Source organism: Meleagris gallopavo, chromosome 1 (genome assembly GCF_000146605.3).
Source record: "Meleagris gallopavo isolate NT-WF06-2002-E0010 breed Aviagen turkey brand Nicholas breeding stock chromosome 1, Turkey_5.1, whole genome shotgun sequence".
In the NCBI taxonomy this organism is placed as follows: domain Eukaryota; kingdom Metazoa; phylum Chordata; class Aves; order Galliformes; family Phasianidae; genus Meleagris; species Meleagris gallopavo.
The window spans coordinates 138,419,886-138,434,990 of NC_015011.2; the positions used below are offsets into that span (position 1 = coordinate 138,419,886).

Here is a 15,105-nt window from a genome sequence, read left to right on the forward strand (position 1 = left end):
TCAGTACTTAAGGGGAGCCTGCAAACAGGAGAGGAATCAACTCTTTGAAAGGGTAGATAACAGCAGGACCAGGGGAAATAGTTTTAAGTTGAGGGAGGGAAGATTTAAGTTGGATGTCAGGGGGAAGTTCTTTACAGAGAGAGTGGTGAGGTGCTGGAACAGGCTGCCCAGAGAAGCTGTGGATGCCCTGTCCCTGGAGGTGTTCAAGGCCAGGTTGGATGGGGCCCTGGGCAGCCTGGTCTAGTATTAAATGTGGAGGTTGGTGGCCCTGCATGTGGCAGGGGGGTTGGAGCTTCACGATCCTTGAGGTCCCTTCCAACCCTTGTCATTCTGTGATTATGCCATTTCTACAGCATATTACCAGATTTTGTGTGTGATAATCAGGTACCTTAATAATTATTCTTTGCTGCAATGCTCTGCTGGCATCTCTGTTTTTTCAGAGGATTAAAACCACACCTTTCACACCTCCACAGCTCATCAGAGAGCTGTGACATTACTAGCTATGAAAATCTTGTGGACTACACATCATCTAAATCCTAAATAGGATTTTTTTTTCACCCACTGCTAAACATAACAGCATATCAGATGGGGCACATTCCATGGCTGCTTCCTTTGTACCATTTACTGTTTCCATAGTCAAACTGGGCACAGCACTTCTCTCTGGAAAGTATTTGCATGCCCCTCTTTGTACCAGATGTGCTGAGATCTATGAGATGCCTTCCTGGGCAGCAGAGGCCCACCACACTTCTTAGTGCATGGCACTAGGAAAAAGTGGGAGTGGAGAATCACCTTTATACAATGCCAGCAAGAATGTGGAGAGGGCCCCAGGAGAAAAGCAGAGGTCATGTCCTTTTATCTTACAGAATGCATGAGCCCTAACCCTACTGCATGCATTTTAGCTGCATCCACTGTGAGGTTCCTGTGTTATGAAGACTTTGTGAGTTTTCCCCTTCATCACAGAAGATGACAAATACTGACAAGATCCTTACCTGACCATAGTTTAACTCTCTCCAGTAACAAGAGGATCTGCTGCTGTCAAGGCACATATCTTCAACTGAAGGAAAGTTTGGTGCCCCACACTAATCATGCTGTATCACAGCATGCTTGTTTGCTCTTGCACTGATCAAGTCAACTTGTTATTTTTACATATTTCATGTAAAAATATGAAAGAAAAAGGGCTGTAATCTGAAGTGTTGTAAGTACATTCTTTCCCAAATAAAGTCATCAAAGAATTACATGTCTTTTGAAATAAAATTGGTGACTATTTAAATACTTTGACCATAACACATTGTATCATGATAACACAGAGAATCTTAGAAACTCACACAATAGGACTATTTCAATAATTCCTTATATCCTGAGCTATATCTGTATCAGTGAATGAAGCAATACCAGTGTGTACCCTCAAGCTGACAATCATTCTCACTATTTAACTGTTGGTATGAGCCTTGGCACAGTTCTGGCTAATGCCAACTAGCCTTCTTCCAGTCATAACTTGGGACATAGCATGAGGATGAGGTTACCTTGCTTTTTGCAGAGAAAGAGATGAATGTCATGGTTGCTTTCCGTATCATTTCATCTATCTTTTGAACCAAAGCCCAAGCCTTTTATTTACCAGAATGGACATAATCACTGATGAGGTAATTTGTCATTTCTGTTCTGTTGATGTCTGACATACATTCTAGTATCTGTGGAGAACTTCATTATGACAGCAGTAGTCATGCTTGCAGAAACACACCTCCAAACAGGGGAAGGAAGAGATTGTGCCAGTTCAAACAAACTATGTAATCTGTTAAAGTCCTTTCAGCTCTGTCCCTCCCCATAAGCTTAAAGTACATCATTAATATGATGTTTGTTTCCCCTTGCCAAGAGGAAATGTGCAACTTTGTGTCTTCTTTTGAAATTGATTGTTTTTTAGTTGCACATACAGTGCAGCTTATTACATATTTATTTTTGTGTTTGTATGCTGAAGTATTTATGGGCCAAGTTCCAGTCACAGGGCTTGTCTGCATAGTACTGAATAATGTCTAATAAAGTTTAATACTGGCTTATACTTAAGTTCCATTCTGAGTTTGGGAAATGTCCCAAAGAAATTAATTGCAGTGAGTCAGCAACCAAACTATCTGGCAGCCCTCTTTATTGGGTACACTGACAACTGTGTGGAACCAGCAATGACTTGCAGGTCTTGTCAAGAGGCTTCTCTAGCCCTTTGGTCAAACCTCCTCAAGGACTCTGGGAAGATGAAGGTTTCACAGCTTTTTGGAGATTTACTCCTTTAAGTTCTTGTTCTTATGGCTCCTTTGTTCTGGCCACCTTTTATAATAATACTTCAAGTATGCCACCAAAGTGGCAGCCATGCTACTAAATAAATAAAGCAAATAAATATTACAAATTTTGTGTTCAAATGGAAAGCCTGTTGCTAGCTCTGGACACGGGAGCACATGGTCTTCCTAGATCCTATGGAGTTATTGTCTTAGCCAGAAATGCAGGAGTGTGATATGTGTAGTCTGCATCTTAGAGAGGAGGAGAAGCTGCTGATAAAAGCAAAGGAACAAAGTGACTGAAATGTTAGTAAAAAGGTTTTCCCTTTACCAGTTTACTTTTCCCAGTTTCAACGGAGCTGTAAAAATAAGACCACATGTTTGGAAGAAACATGCATTTATATATCAGCAGATCTTTCAGTGAATGATAGAAGGATTTTCCAAGATGCAAGGATTTGTTAGAACAACTTGAGCATCACAGCACCACAGGCATCATTGGAAATGTTTTCTACACTGTCCAGTGTGTAAGGACAGATGGAGTCTTGCAATGCATACCCATTGATGGGCTATGTTTGCATTCAGGGAACTTCCTGTTCTTCATGTGCAGCATTAATATCATGTTTATTGGAAACAATAAAACATAGCAGAAAAAGAAAAGAAAACAACAGCAACAACAAAACAAACACCTCCTTTCATGCTTATATTTCTACCATTTATTTTTGGCCAAAAGCTTTATGGGGTACATTTTCAAATATCAGGACATGGGGATATCCACAGGTATATGCACATATGCTTACATGCATATAAAAATCAATTTTTAGGGTTTTAAGGACATTTTTAAAAACAAACAAACAAAAAAACTTACACAACTGTTGCTTTCAGATTCATGATGTTAAGCCTGTAGAAAGACATTTACTTCCCCCTGAACGACACAACCCAGAATTTAAGTACCATTAATGCCCTATTTTGAGAGTTTAAATAGCACTAGAAGTTGCAAGGGGAGGAGGTAGAGTTCATTCACTGTGAAGTAATGCTGGTGTTAATAGTTACAGGTAGAGTGACTAGGAATCCATGCCTGGAATGTGTGTGATCTTGCTGATTTCAGTGCCCTCTCTGGAATGCTTTGAAAAATCTCACATGACAGCTTTGAGGATTGCTGTATCTCTTGCTGGTCAGCTGCTCATTTTAGAAAATTATTCTTCAGGTATTCCCTGGAGGGCAGAAAACCTTGTCAAAATAGCATTTAGAAGTGAAGGAGCAGAGGTGCTGCAAAAACAGACAGATGTGTGTCTGTAGCATCCTCATTTCAGATCAACCCATAAGAAGCACCTCCAGGTTAGTAGCATAAAAACAGTGATATGCTTCATGGGAAATGGAGCTCAGCTTGAGTTGTTTTGTTCATTTGTGGGGTAGGTTCTAAAGCCCAAGCTGAACCCACAATGCCATTGGTAGCTAGCCAACAGTGCTTAGTGTAATGAGCTTGAATGTGTGTTCATAGGACAAAAACACAGATCCAGTATCTCCCTGGTATCCCCGTCCTTTGGGATCAATCAGTCAGTAATATATAAATAGATGTCTTTGTGCAAGGGACACCACTTTTACAAAAGGCATCTAAATGTTTGACTTAGTCAAAATGTGTATTCCAAATCCCAAGAATGCAACCATGGCACATCTTCTCATGCACTGCAAGTTTTCCAAGTAACCTCAGAAAATGCCTGCATCTTGGCAGGGCTGCATTTGACAGTAGTTGTGTCCTAGCTTTGAGCATTCAGAAGCTGCAAATTGTGTGTTCACTGGGGAATATGCTTTTTTAGATATACTCCTCAGATCACTCAATATACATAGCACTGGTAGGCAGCCTTGTGAGCAGAAGGTAGGCAGACCAAAGAATTTGCACTGTTGATATCAAATAATATCTGAGGCAATATTTGAGATAACAGCAGTCTAGATGTAGCATAACTCTCTTCTGTGCCTGCAAGGCCCAATTCCCTAATTGCTTGTTATGTCTAGATGTGGAGGAGCCTCCCACACTGTCACGTCAATATCCCAAATCATGGTTTGATGGTACCTGGTCCAGTAGAATTGTGAATTTTGAATATGATCAATATTCAAAATATGATCAAGAATATGATCAAAAAATTGCAGGAAGGGCAAGCAAGTGCTGAGAACAGAAGAGAAGGTTAAGAGCACAAGATGACCTCTATCATAGCTATGCCTAAGTGTCCCCCAGGCAGCTGAGGTATCCATAGAAGCCCGACTGGATCGTGTCCCATATCTCTGGTTCCCTGGCTGGACCCTTCTTTCCTTGGTGAATGAGCATGCATCGTCAGGTCCACATCAGCCTTAAGTATTGCTACCAGTAGGTCAGGACCATAGCCAGGCACTTTTCCCTTGTCAAGTAATTTTAAGGAATGGTCCAGCAGCTGTCCCTTCTTTCTTTATCCTTTCTTCTGTGTTTAGAAAAAGTTATCTTCCGTGTGCATTGAATGTAAATTGGTTCAGAGGGCTTCCAGGTGGCCTCAGCCATCAAGATTTTTCCTAATCACAGTAAGACTGAAGTGAGACTTTATGCTTATGTGAACGTCTGACAGAACAAGGCTCGACTGTTGCTGGTGGAACAAGTCTTTGAAATTTCAGTTTCCATTTTCTTCTGACTTTTTGGCCCCTGAAGAGACAAGATGCCTGTATCATACTGTAAGGTGGAAACGCAAGGTTGTCATCCCTTCAGTTTGCCTGCCTCTGTGAATGCCTATTTGAGCCTCTTCCTGCAAAAAGCTAGAGAAGAGTATGACTTTTTCTGCCCTATGGGACTAGTTTTCTGCTCAGTCTGTTTTCTGCATCAGCTCATTGTGGTGTCACAGAAGCAGGTGGGAGCAGTGGGAGCAGCCTACCCTCACAGGTGGCAGTTCCCAAATGGACAGCACAGCTTCCATCACCCTTGGGTTGCTCATGGGAACACAACAGAAGGCACACCATCTCCCACTTTCTCCCAGGGTAAAGGAAGGAACTGCAACTCAGCTGACTTCTCGGTGAGGCAGAGACCGCAGACTTCTATTAGACAGTGAAGAAAGCAGCTATGTTTGCATGTGCCCATAGCAGATTTTGTTTCATTGCTGCTTATTTTGGAAAGTTGGGAAATGGACTGTCCCCAGGATATTTTTGACCATGAAGGCTTTCTAACTCACCAGTAACTTAATCCCCACAGAGGCAGGGAGATCCTAAATACCATTCTGCAAATCTGATGCCATTCTTTACTCAGCCATTTTAGCTCACGTAACATAGCTCACCATGAATCCTGAAAACTGCAAGTAGAAAAAAATTTGCCAAAAATATGTCAAATAGACACAGTAAAAAATGGAGAAAGAGAAATTTTGTTGTCAAACCTTAGTGAGTGCCTGATATTAAGATAATTTTATTTTTTTTCATAAGTACCAAACAGTCTAATTTCCTTGTTTTCATTCATTAGCAAAACGTACCTATGCACAATATCCCGTTCTTAGGAAGAATATCTGCACAATGAAAAAAAATAATAAATCAAAAAGCAAACAGTTTTCAATTTAATAGAAAACACATCACATCTCACAGTAATTTTATTTATAGTATAGTTAACAAAACCACCCTTCCCCCAGGAGCAAATATCTCTCACAATAATGGAAAGGCAGCCTTCACTTTTTCCTTGGTTTCAAACCTCATTTTTTCCTGTAATCAGATGTTAGCTTCTCTGACACTGTGACAGATATCACAGACAAATCCTGGCACCGTTCTGACTGATCTCCAGTGCAGCCTATGGCAATGCTTTAACTCGTGCTTCTAACTTCAGGTGTCAGTTTCCTGAGGAAGGACCATGCCAGAGTATTTCCTCTTTGATCTAAGGTGTGGGGAGAAAAATCACATGAGAGTTGGCCTGATGGTCTCTGGCCAGGTCAGGTAGCTAAATTCTGCGTGCTTCCTGCTGCTGTGGGGTCTCTACTGCAGAGTTAAAAATCTAGATTGGTTTTGGGGCTGCCTGAGCTGAGCCTGAATATTCACCTGCATTCAAAAATCACTGCAAATTTTTAAATAGATATATTTCAAATGCTTCTCAAAGTGTTTTATACATATTTTTTTTTAATATTGTTTGTGCTTGCATATATATGTGTAGACTCCAAGTCCACACATAGACATACACATATTTCAATCTAAACTTCTTTTAAGCATATGTAGAGACAGGAAGGTTAACTATGATGTCAGGGCTATTCCAGGAGTATGATACATCTTAAGTGCATCAGCATAAGGAAGAAGATTAACCCCAATGCTTTCAAGACCCTTCTGTACAATGAAGTCAAAAGATTTTAGAAAAAGCTGTTCAAGACAGCAAAATAATCAGATGAAAACTTCTGAAATGCTGCACTCTGATAGAAATAAATATTCTGACATTCTTATAAGATGAGAAGTAATGTGGAGACCTTCCCTGACAGAATTTGCAGCTAGTAAACAGCTGTTTTTCAGGTGATACTGAACTGAAGAATGGATTTCTTACAACTAGATCATATCCACTTCAGATCTCAAGGAGTTTGCTTCTAGGAATTAAGGTCAAACACAAGCTTTTAAGCTCTTACATCACTTCAGCATACCACGTGTTGTTTGATTCTTACTACTATACATGCCCAAGTGGTAAGTCATACCTGTGTCACCATGAATTTTGCTGAATTAAAATTTGGGGTGCAGGTTTAGTGAAATGAAACCATTGACTTAGTAGGCTCGGTTTTTGTAGTAAACTTTATTCTAGCAGGACTGTGTTTCCGTTCCAAAATGAATGGGTCCCATTACACTGGGCTACTTTGAATCAGAAAGATGATGCTGCCTATATATTGAATGCTAGCATTCAGAAGGTTTATCACCTCCCTATCCTCCTTCCCCGGATCTGAAGAAGGAGAGGAAATCCCCATCCTGATGCAAGTCTGCAACTGCATGAGATGAAAAGACACCCTGCCAGTCTTCTTGACACAAAGGGGAAGGATAACTGTTCACGAAGGCCCCTCTCTATCATGGTGACACTTCTCCTAATGTTTTCTGGAATAAAGGGAAATCACTTTTCTATTTCAGATGCCTATAGTGGCTAGAAAGCAAGATGAACTGAGATACACAGGGATGCATACCTGTGGTATTATGGTAGCAATATGCACTGCGGCCTGAGCATACTCATGCGCTGTTTTTTGTTTGTTTTGTTTTCACTCTAGGATTAAAAAGGTCTCTTGCAAACTAATGCACAAGGAATGGGCTCAACAAGCGACTGCAAACACAAAAGCTTTTCAAAAAGCAGTGCATGTACTTAGATGAAAGTATTACACAGTGATACCTTGTGTTGAATAAGGATTTCCATGCATAAAATCTGTGATTTCTAACATCTGAATCTGCTCCTTAAAAGCATAGATGAAGGTGCCTTTAGCCCTTGTTTTATGTTTCCAGGACTCTTTTCAGAAAAGATTTGAGGGATTAAAAAAACAAATAAACAACAAAACCTATTATAAACTAGTATACAATAGAGCATGTTGGTAAATAACAACAGCTCCATGAACATGCTTAGTAAAGTTTCTGTATGTTCGTTTCTGACTACCAATTATCAGAAGTGAAACTGGAGCTCATTACCTTGTCTGAGGAGATGAGGTGGAAGTAGTCCCAGTTTTTTCTAAGCAGCTGCACAAATCTGTAGTTAGGTAGATTTCTTATGCTGTCTAAGCACAAGCTCCTGTGCAGGTAGAGGCCAGGAAGCCTGTAAATCTTCCTTGAGGTAGCAGCTACATCTGTGAATTACTGCAGGAATAGCCATTATGGTATAATTGCATAAATGGACTTATTTTTCCCATCTAGTGCCTTAGCACAATAGCATATTTGTCTGTTAACTGCTTTTTGTTTGTAGATGATGCATAGTGAGTTGTTTTATTGAGTTCTGTTGGAGTGGTTTCTTCACACGTATACATGATGTGGTGGTCATCTCCAGCTCTTGGTTCATATCCAGTCTGATGTCCACAGTGCCTTCTGACATTGCTTGTGGGGACAAAAATGGAAAAAACTTAAAACCCAGAGCCGACTGGGGAGTAGAGTATGTGGAGTATTACTGATATTGTCAACCATGGAAAGATCACTCTACTAAGTGTTAGCAGGCAAGTGGATATTGTCCCACACTGGGAAACTCAACAGTAGATTTGAGTCAATAAGAGAAAGTAACTGACAGTAGAAAGATTAACATAAATAAAGCAATTGCTTAGGTACAATTCAGCAGGCTTAGAAGGGCCAAAGTCTGCTCTCATCTGCTGAGGCCATGATGCATTTTATGTGCAGTGAGAAGTGCAGTTGGGCATCTCTCAGGCGTGCTTATGTTAAATTGTGATTAGTTCTTGGCTGGGACTTTCCAGCATTGACTCCCTGTTCAAAATAGGGAAAACTGATTGTGGTGGCTTTAGAATTTTTTGACATGGTCAAAACACGGCACCAAGGTTGGATGTCGTGTCTACATCTCTGAATGGATTACGTGAGAAATCTTGGTCCGGCAGTCCAGAAGAAAAGGCAGTGTGAGTTATTTGCTGCCCTAGAAATGCAGTGACAGCCATAGCTAACAAGGCACTTAGTCAGAGGTATAGGTGCAAGTCTCTAACGCAGGGAGAAGACAAGATTAGGTAATATGTTTCTGTGAAGTAAGTGTTTAAAAATGCAAAATTATGCCAATGAACTTTTTTAGCCAAGAAGCCAGGAATGTGTTCTGAAAGCACAACAGAGTAAGGGGTGTGATGGGGAAAAATGAGTGAGAGAGATAAATCCCTAACATCCCTACTGCTTTCCATGTACATTAATGTGTTGGATCCACGTACTCCTGAATCCATTTGGAGAAAAGCCTGCTTCAGCATTTCTGCAAAACACAAATAAGGTCTTCAAAACACAGGGTTCATTTCCAGTGCATGAGTGTCCCATTTAATTGATTTAAATGAGTCAGCTGCAGGGCTCTTGGCAAGACTGGAGCCTGTATGCCAGCACAGGATGGTGAATGGAAGCAACAGGCGGTTGCGGGAAACAAGAGAGGGAAGATGTGGCTTTTCTTCCTCCTTTACTTCTGCTCCTCTTCACTGTTTCCCACCATACAGTCCTGCTTTTTGCTTGCCCATGCTCAAGTGCCTACTGACCACTGTGGCACATGTGAACCTTCTCCTGTGGGGAGAGGGTTGGAAAGCTGGGCGATATCACAGGCAATGATGTACTGGCCAGGAGCTGACTGGGGAGGCAGGTCTAGATGTGGGGAGCCTAACATCCTCCACGAGAAGGTTCTGGATGTGTTAATGACTTCTGCTATGAGCTCTGCCTGCTGGCACACCCTCAAATGAAGAACTTCTCAACCCCCAGTGCCGAGCCTCAGGTAACAAGTTCAGTCATCTGTGAACGTTCTTTTCTCATGCTCCACGATGGATTTAGCAGGCCAGATCTAGAACTGAAAGACTGAATCTGCTGCTCACTGAGAAAAAGCTGCTAAATTTGTGCTGATTTGCTCAAAACTCATCCAGGTTTCTCCCTGCCTGAGCCTGGCTTATCTGCAGAGGAATCACAGAAACATATGTTGGTCACTGTTTGGTTTAATTCCACATCCTGAGCTAAATTTAACCATGGTGTTAAGGCCAGGCTGTGTTAGCATCATCCCTCCTACCAATAGCAGGAGCTGATGAGGGCAGCTCCTGGCCCTGTCTTTGTTTCTGTGTTGGCCTTGATCAATCCTACAGAGCTCAAGTTGAAATGAAGGGATCTAGTTGGAGATAGGTGTCACCAATCATTTAAATGCATCCAGTAAATATATAAGAATTGGTTCTTTTAATGGAAATACTTAGTACCACATTTGTATTTAGAGATCAGAGCAATGGAACGAGCACAAAACTCTTTTCTTAAGCAGCTCATCAGACCAGTGTTATGATTAGTATTTTATACATGACATATAAAATACCTTATAGTCTATACTATATATTACAATAGAAAAATTATCATTATAAACATAGCATATCATTATTATATTTCATTACACGAACATCAGTATTTCCCTCTCATATGCAAAATACAGGTTTTGATTTTTCTTCTTCTGGATGAGGCAAGTTGTTGCTATCATGCTATCTTTACAATTTCCAACTTGGCTTCTGCAATGAAATCAAAAACCAGTCGTCAGTTTGCAAACATGTGGTCATGCTTTTTAAATGAAACTGTGTGATGCTTGGAGTATCAGGGCTGTAATTCAAGTTGCTGATCACAATGTGTCCAAGTAATTTTTCTTTCAGGATATTGCTTTGCACTCAACCTGAAGATTAGCTTACAACTTGTTGGGCCACCCAGGATATCTGTTACGGTAACGAAGAGTGATTAGCAAATACCGGCAAGGCATCCTCCTAAATAATGTTAGTTTTGGTGAGCTTAAATGAAGAGATATTATAAACAACAAACTTTACTGTATGTGTGTGTTTCCTTTGCTGTTTATTAATTATTACTTAGAAGCAAATAAGAATTTGGATGTTTTGTTAGTGGTAATTTAAAACCAGCAAATCAAAGAATCTGTTTCAAGGAGCTTCTGAGCACAGAAGCAAGTGTTCAGAGCAGTGCAGAAGTAAACATTTAGAACTCTGTGACTTAAGTAGTACATTTGTGAAAATTGTCCCCTTCAACTGAGGTTATATTTGCTTTTTCAGTCATTAAAAAAAAAAAAATAATAATTGAAAGTGGTGTTCTCTGAAAGGATTTCATGTTCTTTTTGCTGCTTCCAGTTGACTCTGGTCATCTTATTCTTGCCATTCTGGTCCCAGATAACAGTGGCTGAAAAGATCTGTGCTGCAATGCTCCTAAAGTTGTGCCAGCATCGATCTCTGAAAATGTATTCTGTCACCCTGGAACTTGCTGTTCCCAATTTCTTCTGCCAGTAAAGCAGCAGAGAAACATTTTTTCTGGTCAGGTAAGATACAAACCAGTGATATGGAGAAGGGATCTTTGCGGAAATGCCAAGATGAGAAGGCTCTCAGAGAAGTCTTTTTTTTTCTTCTTTTACAACCACACTACAATACATCCCACGCTTTAGACTGTGGCCTTCAGAAAAGAGTGCCTTGCAGTTTGTTATTGAAGGGGAAGGTTTGAAATGATGAAATAGCCTGAATGTGCCTGGAGGAGTTGACGTGAGGGAATGGAAGCAACCTTACCCTCATTAGCAACATCTTAAACCAGAGAGAATGTCCTTTCTCATGTTTCCTGCACAGATGCTGGAGATAATCCTGAGTCTATAAAACTTTGCTGGATATAGCACTGTTTGCAGAGTCTCCTTCCAAGATTGAAGAGTGAGCACATTCTTGTCCGGTCTTCAGAGCTGCAGTTTGGAAAAAAACACAACTTGCCAGTGTTTCCTGCCATGCGGTCTTCTGACAGCATAGATGTCTGCAATGGTAGGCAACATATACACTTTTTAGTTTAGAAATAGATTGCAGTTTTGAAACATAGTGGGAAATGTGAATAGAATAGTGTATCTGTCTATCCACGTCATTTGTTCTGTTTAAATGAATATTTTCTATGTAATACTGCTAAGAAGCACTGTTTAACTCAGAGGACACTCAACACTTACCATGCCCCGTGAAACTTGTTGGCTTATTAGGTGTTGGAAATACTTGCCACATCCTTTTGGATCTAGCAAGGCTAGATATCAAGGCTAGTGACATGATAAGGTGGCAAGCTGCACATCTGTAGCTGTCATTCAGCAAAGTAGTAACACATATTTTTCAATTTAATTTTATTGACTTTAATTAGATTTGGAACGCCCTTAATTATGGTGTTACAGTTGAGTGATCTTCTGATGTAGAGCTTCAACCAGAGGCTGTACAGCACTTTCCAAACCTGATCTGACCCTTGCACCTGTAACCCACTGTTTATTGTAGACCCCAATAAAATGAAGACTAAGTCATGTTTAAGAATGGTTTCTTCTGCCTTGGGCTGAAAGAATGTCTTTCTACATGCAATTGCAACCCAATTTGCTGTGGTTTCCAGGAAATTACACTACGTAATGGTTATACTGTTACATGAATGACAAGTACAGCTACTACTTAGCAGTCATAATTATTATGAAGATTTTTCTGAAGCTCTTCAGCCTTTCAAAGTTTCTCTAGACACCTTCTCCAAGAAGAGAGGACTGCAGGAATGAGAATTGTTTTTTTAATCTACTGATTGAGAAATCTTTCTGTCTCTTTTTACCTGCAACCTCTCCCAAGGGTTGTCTTCTGGACAGAAATAAGTCTAAAGCAAATGGCAATTTTAAGTCCCACTTGGGCAGCTAAATCCAAAATGTATATCCTTTGAGTTGTGCTCTAAGCTGCCTATTTCATCAGTGCGAGCCATAGTTACAATTATTCAAATACAAATACTTCTGTCTGAACACAAGACCCACAGGTTTCCTAAAGAAATGCTTTCCCAGCTATTGCTTATTTGAAGACCTATTTTGAAGCCTAACCTTTGTTTTATGTCATACTTCTCTCTGGCTGCCTGGTTGAACACGTGCTGTGGCCCCCACCTCTGGCCCACAGGGGATGCTTGAGCCTCTTCATACCAGGGCGTTTGTTACATCAGGGCAGATTGTGAAAAACTGACTTAAAAATAATAATCAGCCTGAAAACTGGACAAACAGTTTGGAAGTTAAGAGAAAGGCAGTATAGAGACACTTCCTTAGCATAGGCTCCTTGATGCTATTTGGTACTCCAGGATAAGTGAGACATCTGCACAGGATGGCAGTATGGTGCTAGACTGAGGAAATGTTCTTCTTTGTACAGCAACAGGATGACAAGCAGGATGTTTCACAATCCTGACTGTAGAGAGAGGAATTGTTTCTAGGTTCACTGGTTTTACCTGAATGTCAGTGTTATCAGCTGGGATTGAATCCCCTCTCCTGGCAGGAATAAGTTGTTGAAATACAGTAGCAAGGGTATGCTGGGTGTCCCAGCAGGATCCCAGCCACTGCTAAGAAGGCTGTGAGTAAGCATGCTCAGCATCAGAGCAGCCTGAATGTCTTTGTAATGGGAAGGGCAGCTTTTATCCTGCACCAGTGCGCTGGTATCATGCAGAAGTCTTTTGTCATGCCTACTGCCTGGGGTAGCTTGACCGTCTCTCCATGCTGATTTTGTGCCATTTACATCACTGTCTACTTTAAAAAGCGTACTGGAGGCTGATACTGAAAATTCAATTTTCCATTTATTTATTTGTTTTGTTTAAACCTTGTGATTTTTGTTTGTTGGCTTTATTAACACTGTAGCAAAAGAAACAGAGGATGTAAAAATAACAGGGGTCAACCCTGGGCGAGAAGGGAGAGCAGGAACGGCTTGCTCTAGTTTACTGTTATTCATAGTATGTCTTCACCAACTTTCCAATGAGATTTACTTGGCAAATACACACAGTTTTCTGTGCATATAAGCACTCATACATACTCTTGCTTATGAGCATGTCTTTCCATTCTGATAGTAGCTCACACAGCTCTGATCCCTTATTTTATCTCACCAAGCAGGTGAGGGGATAACAAATTCACTCCAACAAAGCCCTTAATGCTGTGTTGCTGTTTTATGTCAGGCAAGGGGATAAAAGGCGATCTCAGTGCTGAGGTGATGAAAACTTTCCATTGACAGATCCAGGCACAATCATTTGAGAAATATGGGATTGTAAAGACAACAACTGAGCTGGGACCAGTGTGGAGAAACCTGTTATCTGAGAACCTTGGGCACTACCCCAGCTGCTTCAAAAATGGAAGCTTTCAATTAACACTTTGCACCGTGACAGCAAATGGACATGGCAAGTATTTTGCTATTTGCAGATAAAAGTGAACCTGTCTTCTGTATCACTAAAATAATCAATTAACTAAAAGGAATAAATTCCGCCACTTTTCAGCTGCAACATGGCATTTAAGTCAAAGGACTTGATGACATCAGAACTCAGAAGCATCATTTAAAAACAAACAAACAAAATATAACCAAAAAGAGAAGTTCTAGTGCAAACCAGGAGGATGCAAGCACAAAAACATCCTGTTTATACTCAGGGTTTCTGGGACAGCAGATTGTTTTTCCCTTTGCACTTGATGCATTTAAACCAAACCACAGTTTATCACCACCTGGGGGAAGAAAGAAGAAGCAACTCCTTCAGAAAGAAATCCTTTAATTTGATGTTTCAGAAAATTTCAGCAGCTACGGTTGGATTGTTTAAAGGATGCCTCTCCTAGAATTTGTGTTGGTGACTCTTCAGTACAGGCTTAGGAAATGAGAGCGCCATATAGAGGCCAGACAAGGTGCTGGGGAAGCTTCAGCATCTGCCAGTGGGCAGCTCACTGCTGACCACAGGAGGATGCACTGAAAAAGGCACAGCCCCCTTAGCTTGCATCAGTGCTGCATGAATCCTCAGTAGTTAATGAATCATAGAATCACTTGAGTTGGAAGGGACCCTTAGTTGTTACCTAGTCCAATTCCCCTGAAATAAAGGCTGCTTTACTGTTACAAATGTTACAAACTCAATATGTTTAAAAGCCAGTGTTAGCAGGGTTCTGCATGGTACAATTGCATATTTTGTAAAAAGTTGGGCCATATTAAATTACAACTGCTGGCACTTCTTTTACTCAAAAAGAAACCTATTTATTTGTCATCTCTGTACCTGTTCTTTCCCTTTGTGCCAGAACACATTCTAGATAGATTTTGTTTGAAGGCTTAGCTGATACTGGCTGAAGTGCAACAGCTGCCTGGAGCAGCCCAAATGTTAGATTGGAGTGCAGGGTAGAGGGCACAAATCACTATAAGTGATCCTTCCTTTTCCTTTTCCTTTTCCTTTTCCTTTT

The 15,105-nt window shown here is 40.7% G+C and overlaps 1 long non-coding RNA gene across 1 annotated transcript; it reads left to right on the plus strand.

Annotated features, from left to right (window-relative positions):
• The first annotated feature begins 4,137 nt into the window (after nt 1-4,137).
• Nucleotides 4,138-15,093, plus strand: LOC109363784. Its single transcript, XR_002109607.2, has 3 exons — nt 4,138-5,290; nt 11,513-11,695; nt 13,913-15,093. It is a non-coding gene; the product is annotated as an uncharacterized LOC109363784 (long non-coding RNA).
• The last annotated feature ends 12 nt before the right edge of the window (nt 15,094-15,105 follow it).